The sequence below is a fragment of the Excalfactoria chinensis genome, chromosome 14 (genome assembly GCF_039878825.1).
Source record: "Excalfactoria chinensis isolate bCotChi1 chromosome 14, bCotChi1.hap2, whole genome shotgun sequence".
Taxonomy (NCBI): Eukaryota; Metazoa; Chordata; class Aves; order Galliformes; family Phasianidae; genus Excalfactoria; species Excalfactoria chinensis.
Genome location: NC_092838.1, coordinates 10,284,668 through 10,290,782, shown reverse-complemented (window position 1 = coordinate 10,290,782; position 6,115 = coordinate 10,284,668). Strand labels below are relative to the sequence as shown.

At 50.8% G+C, this 6,115-nt stretch overlaps 1 long non-coding RNA gene across 1 annotated transcript; it reads left to right on the top strand.

Moving 5' to 3' along the window:
* The first annotated feature begins 930 nt into the window (after positions 1–930).
* On the top strand, positions 931–5,765 carry LOC140258920 (uncharacterized). The gene is made up of 3 exons (XR_011905321.1): positions 931–1,064; positions 3,074–3,283; positions 5,605–5,765. It is a non-coding gene; the product is annotated as an uncharacterized lncRNA (long non-coding RNA).
* Positions 5,766–6,115: the final 350 nt, after the last annotated feature.

The window sequence follows — 6,115 nt, the reverse complement described above, 5'->3', positions numbered from 1 at the left end:
TGCCTGTTTCCCAGGAAAATGATAAGACAGAGGTATTCACAGGTGCTTCAAAGGAGGTTTCCAGGCAGAGACTGTCCCACAGATGTCCCCGTCTCTCTGTCTTGAACAGGAGTACAGTAAGGACACTGTTAGTTTGCTTTGTCCCAGCTTCCACTAATGGAAATTGAGGGTCTCTCCTCCATTCTATTTGCACCATGCATGGGGACAAGCTCCCAGGCCAGCCTGAGGAGTTTCAGTTAGTGACCCCAGTCATTTAGGGGGGGCTGTTATTAGATGCTGAGCATCCCTGCTATGGCCCCTTTGGTGAGACAGCCCCAAGTACCTCTCAGTACCAGCCTCAAGCCCCACACAGTGTCATGGAGGAATTGCTTTGTATTTATTATTGCTGCTTTTCTCAGCTGGTGCTATCAGGACATCCTCAGGGTTGCTAATTTAGTGCTGATGAGAGGATAATGAGAATGACTGTCAGCACCTGTAGTAGCCACCTGATTTTTAACTTGTTATGGTCAGGAAGAAACAAGGAGGGGGTGGGGGAATAGTAGTTAGGCAGTGCGCTAGCTGTATATATTTCCAGTGCAAGGGACTGAGATGGATGAGTGGTGATGTGTAGAGACTCCTGATTTCAGAGGTTGTTCCCTGAGGAATTTGGGCTACCATCATCCAGGAATGCAGGTCTGACAACATTATTTTGGGGTGGATGATGGTCTCAGGATCCTGTTTGCTGCTAGGACCTCTGGCACAGGAGGGGGCTGGAGCAGAGGGGGCTGTGGGATGGGCTGGGGTGACAAGGGGAGCTTTGAAAGCTCTACAGGATGGCCTTATGGCTGTGCCTTCTGGGGTGTTCTCCAAGCTATCTGAGCCTTATTTTCCTGTGAGCTGTTTTGTCTAGAGCTAGTTCACCTACTACCTCATACCCAAGGTTCATGTGTTTGAAAGTGTCCTCCTTGTCCTGATGACTGAAGCCCACAGATCCAGCTGAGGAGCAGGCTCAGAACAAATCTCTGAGCTGCTCATCTCCACCACCAGCCATATTTTGAGTTGAGTACACCCATTCTGTACCCAAGGTGAGCCAAGTTCCATTAACGCTCTATAAAACCAACCAGTGTATTCCTACTGGTTGAGTGCATGTGGATGTACTCCATGAGGATGGCAGCTTCAGAGCAGCAATGGGGCAGGAAGAAAGAAAATAGAGAGGATAGGAGAGAGCGGGTACCAAAAGCACTGCAGCCTGAGGAGAGGGTGTGGGACATCTGTCAGACATGCCCTCACCAGGTCAGGGCTCCTTCAGCTTTGTTTTGGCTGTGGGGGTGGCAGTGATGTTTGCAGGAGGCTGTTGTGGGATGGTGTGGCTGGAGGAGCAATAGGATGACTTTATTTCAGAACTATGTCCCTGTGGAGCATACAGTGCCCTTCGGCCGAGCTGCCGGGACCCGCTCTGCTGGCGATAGCGCTCGCCCTGTCTCTTATCGCTCCATTGGGAAAAGAGCTGGCGAGGAAGGCAGCCAAGTCCGTGTGTGCTGTCGCTGCCTTTGTCCCTTCAGTGTGCTCGAGCCAAGGGCTGGCTCCTTTCCTCCTTCCTCTTTATTTTTTATTTTATTTATTTATTTATTTATTTTCTTCCCCTCTCGCATACATGCTTTTTCTGATCAATATGGTGTGGAGGTGATAACATGATGTCAGGGTGCAGGATGGGATGCAGTGTCTAGTGGTAGCATCTCAGCCCTGGGGCTAGCAATGTGCCAGGCAGGAAAGGGCGTCTCCAGCACCGGGAAGGGAGGAAAGAGATGGTGACATGAAGGGCAGAGTGGCACCCAGAGAGACCCCGTATGGTGGGGTGAGCACCCAGCTCCCTGGGCAGGCTGTGCCCTCTGTGGTCCCAGCAAGCTGGAAGCATGAAGTGCTGCTGAACCTGGTCCAGAATAAACAGCTTCATGCCACTGGCCCCCAAGCAAACAGCCGGCATGTTTTCCAGGCAGACCGGGAAGCGGTGGAGCCCTTTTTCCTTTGGCTCCATCCCAACAGAGCAGAACAGCGGCATTAACTCACTCAGCACAGGGTGAGATGGAGCAGTGCAGCCTGGGGCTATCCCTGGTATGGGGCTTCTTCTGTGGGGTGTGCATAGCAGCAAGGTTCGGCACTGCAATAGGTTTGCTGTTCTTACTGTACTGATGGTGGGTCCTCTTGTGTGCTGTGGGTTAGGATCCTGCTGCTCCTGATCTGAGCTGTGCATCCTCCCCCTGCTCCCTACACTTTGGGACGAGGTGTCATCAAAAAACCACAGGATGAAGAACAGTGAAGAGCAACCCACACCTTTCCCAAGGACTTGACCAGTGTCTCTCCCCTTAAGGAAATCACTCAAAGAGCCATCAGCAGAACAGAGCCGGGTGCAGGCATGTGAGCCAGTTGGATACAGACCCCTGGGAGCTCACGATGGGATGGCTCCCCGCAGGACGAGTAGCTTAGCATAAATATTTAATAGCACCAGTAAATATTTAACTTCTACAACATGAGTGAGGATGGAAAAAACAGACCCTGCCAGGCAACCTCACAAAGCCCCTGGGTGAGATGCTTTGGAGCTCTCTTCCCAAATCTCATCCGGGCATTTAGGCAGGGCCTGGTTTTCATTAGATGTGTGTGCAGAGCTTAACATAAGGAGGCTGTGATCTGAAGTCAGCTCACAATAAAAATAGCATGCCCTTTGCATGAGTCAAAAAGCACCCGCTCCCAATTAAAAGGGAATGTCAGCCATCTGATGTTAATGCCTGCACTTCAGCTGGCTTGTGCTTGGCATTAAAATCATCTCCTTGGGCATTTCGAGCTCAAGAGGTTTGGGGAAGTTTTTCAGATGGGCATTAACTGTGCAGCAGAGGAAAATCTGCTCCTGTTGGCTATTGAGCATGCTTAGTGCTGACATCAGCCTTACTGCAGGGATTCTGTTCTTCCCAGCTGTGGTCAGCACATGGTGCATTCATGTTGAGCTGAACCCAGAGTGGGGGCCCTGCACACAAAAGCTGATACCTCACTCAGCCCATGAACCTTAGCATTAGGTTGCAAGCATAACTTCTCTTTTTAGGTGAACAGCCACTTGCCAAGGGGATGTCCCACATGGGCAAGGTGCTGGAGAAGCCCTCACCCCGCATGTCCTGTTTGTCCTGGTGTTTTTGGGACCTTGGGTGATCCTGGAGCTCTGTCCCTGCCTGACTGTGCTGAGGAGCCAGCTGTGCACTGCAAGACCTAGACCTGCTGCCACCTGGTTGGATGCACCCGTGCTAATAATAGTGTGGTAAGTATTTGCATGTGGGCCTCTTTCAGTGCTCAGGCTCCCAGAGGGAGCCACATCTCTGGGGTTTTTAATAGAAAGCAAGAAGGGCTGTGAAGTCAGAGGAAGGAAAGGTGTCAAAAAAAAACACTGAGTCAATGGGCCAGGGCAATGGAGAGACTGGGGCATGAAGATCTGCCCTCTGAAGGCTCTGTGTGGTTGACTCTAGGCAATGGTGTGGGCTGGGCACAGGGATGCTCTGGCTCATGAGCAGGAAGCCAGGCAGGTCAATGAGGTGAAACCACTCAGACTCATCCTTCCCGAGACACAAGGCCCCATGCAGGTTCTCTGCAATGCGGTTTCCTGATGCAGCAGTTTGATAAATATTTATCTCTGGTCTATTGCAAAGCAATTAGGACAGCCTCAGAAGTGGCTTTGCACAAGAGCCTCCACCAAAATAAAGCTCTTTGGATAGCAGATGTATCCATCTATTTTCCACCCATGAGGACTCTCCTGAAAGCTCACATGGAAGCAGATGTTTCCCGAACTTCAGGTATATGTCTGGTGCCACTCAAAGGCTGAAACCTCTCTGCCCTCACTCATCCTGTTCTGGTTTTATTCCACTGTCCACCCCTTGAAGCTTGCTCTAATATAAGGAAGAGTTAAATGGGCTTTTAGCAGGCCACTGGCTGTAATTTGTGAGGCCAGACAAGGACTCTCCCCACCTTTCTAGAGATGGGGATCTTCTGGCACAGGCTGTAGCTGCCCAAGGGCAGGAATGAGGCTGAGAGGGCTTGGTTTTCACCAGTGAAGATATGCAGTTTGGTCCCAAAGTGAGGACTGGGGCTCTTGTGGTGGTTGCTTGGTTATGGGGAAGGCAGAAGTTTTGTCTTGAATTCAGGGTGTCTGCTCCTGTGAAAACTGGCCTTTAGATTTCTGCTTTCAGAACAGTCTTGCTGAGGACAATGCACTGGGGCCATTCCCAGGTGGGTTGTGCCAGCCACTGCATGGTGGGCTTGGGATCAATCCCCAGTTTCTGCCTAATGTCTGTGGGGATCCTGGTCCCAGACAACCCCATTAGGTGCAACTGTGACACTCTCAGTGCCTTGCAGTGGTCCTGGTCTCAAAGGCAGACAGCTTTGATCTCGATTCCTGGAGGAGGCATGCAGGGACTCGAGGTCTTGCACAGCCTTTGGGAAGGTTGTGAGGGAGCTGTGAGGAAGGAAGGAGCTCTTCTTATGGACTTGTGGCAATAACCAAATAAAGCCCCCAAGTGTAACAGCTGGAAGACTAACTGTGGTCTGTCCCCAGGTGACAAGGGGAAAGAAGAGCTTTCTGTTGGAGCTGCTCACAGCCCCTGCACTCTTCTCTCTCACTCCTTTCTCCTCTGGCACTTGGGGCCATCCCACCCCTCACAACACTGTGGCCATCTGCTCTCACAGTCCTGGCCCTGCTTTTTTTGTGTGTCACTTCATCTCCAAGCATCTCCTTAGTGCCTCACTCCCTCCTCCTCACCAGGAAACGCGAGAGCTGGGGAAGGGAAAAGTTTTCCCCAGCTCTGCACAGAAATGTTCGAGTGTGTCAAAAGACAAAGCCTGTCCCCTTTGCAACCCACCAGCTGCTGCTGCCACAAAAGCAGGGAGAGGAGGAGGGGGCGGGTGGGAGCGTGGGGGGCACTTTGTGACCCGAAAGGAAAAACCTTGAGAAAGGAACAGAATAAATATCCCCTCCTTCCGCCCTCTCTTAACAAGAGGGGACAGAATCAAACACTTTTGTTAAGTGAGGGGCTGTCCCCCACACCAGTTAACACGGCTCCTGAGCCCTGTCCTGGTGTCGGACTTTAACTCACTCTGTGTCGTGTCTTTCTCTTCACGGGCAGAAAATTCAATTAGTCTCGAGCAAATGCCTTCCTAAAGGACACAGAAGATGAAAATAAAGAGGAGAAATCTGCTTTCATCCTGTACAGAAAGAGGCTTTTTGGGGGAAATACAGATTAGGGAGATAAAGAGGCAAGTTTAGAGCTTTCAGAAGGGGGTTTCTCTCTCTTTGGTCTTTTTTTTTTTTTTCCCTTCCTGTTTTTTTTTTTTTCTTTTTTCTCTTTTTCTTTTCTATCCCTTTTCTTTTTCCTTCTCTCTATTTTTTTTTTCTTGTGTTCTTTTTCTTTTTGCTTTTTCTCTCTCACCCTTCTCTTGTGCTGTGTTGCTCCTGCACCTACCTGATGACCAGAACCTGCCCCCACAGCACTGAATGGACCCCTGACTCCACAAGCAGAGCTGTTTATTAGGGTGTTTGTCTTGCTGTAATCTATCAGACTGGCCCCATTTTTTTTTTGCTTGTCTCTACAGCTCCTTCCTGCAGGTACAAATGCAACCAACTTTCAGAAGCTCCACAGCCAAGGCTGGAGGCTGAGGGTGAAGCCTGCTATCCTTAATGGAGAAGGGAACCAGGGAGATGGGGAAATGGTGAGGGAGGTGATGCTGGAAATATGCCTGTGCTGGGACACCCAACTGGTGTTGGGATTTCCTTTGGAGCCTTGGCAATGGGTGGCCAAGAGCAGCCAGATGAAATGCTACTGATGGGTCAGCAATGAAGGCCACCTCCCTTTATGCCCAGGACTGGGCACCACACCAGGAGGACACAGAAAGTCACAATGCCTCCTCCTCAGGGTTTATCAGCACTGGTGAGAGGGGAGCACTTCCTGGCGTGGGCGCTTCCTGTCTCTTGATTACAGATGCTGGGCTCTGATCATCACTTCCTCCCTTGTTGCTCACCCACTGCTGGCTCTCAGGGCTTCATGGCTTGGTTGACACTGTCCCTTGCTCCAAATTCACCTCTCACAACTGGTTTTCCCCATGT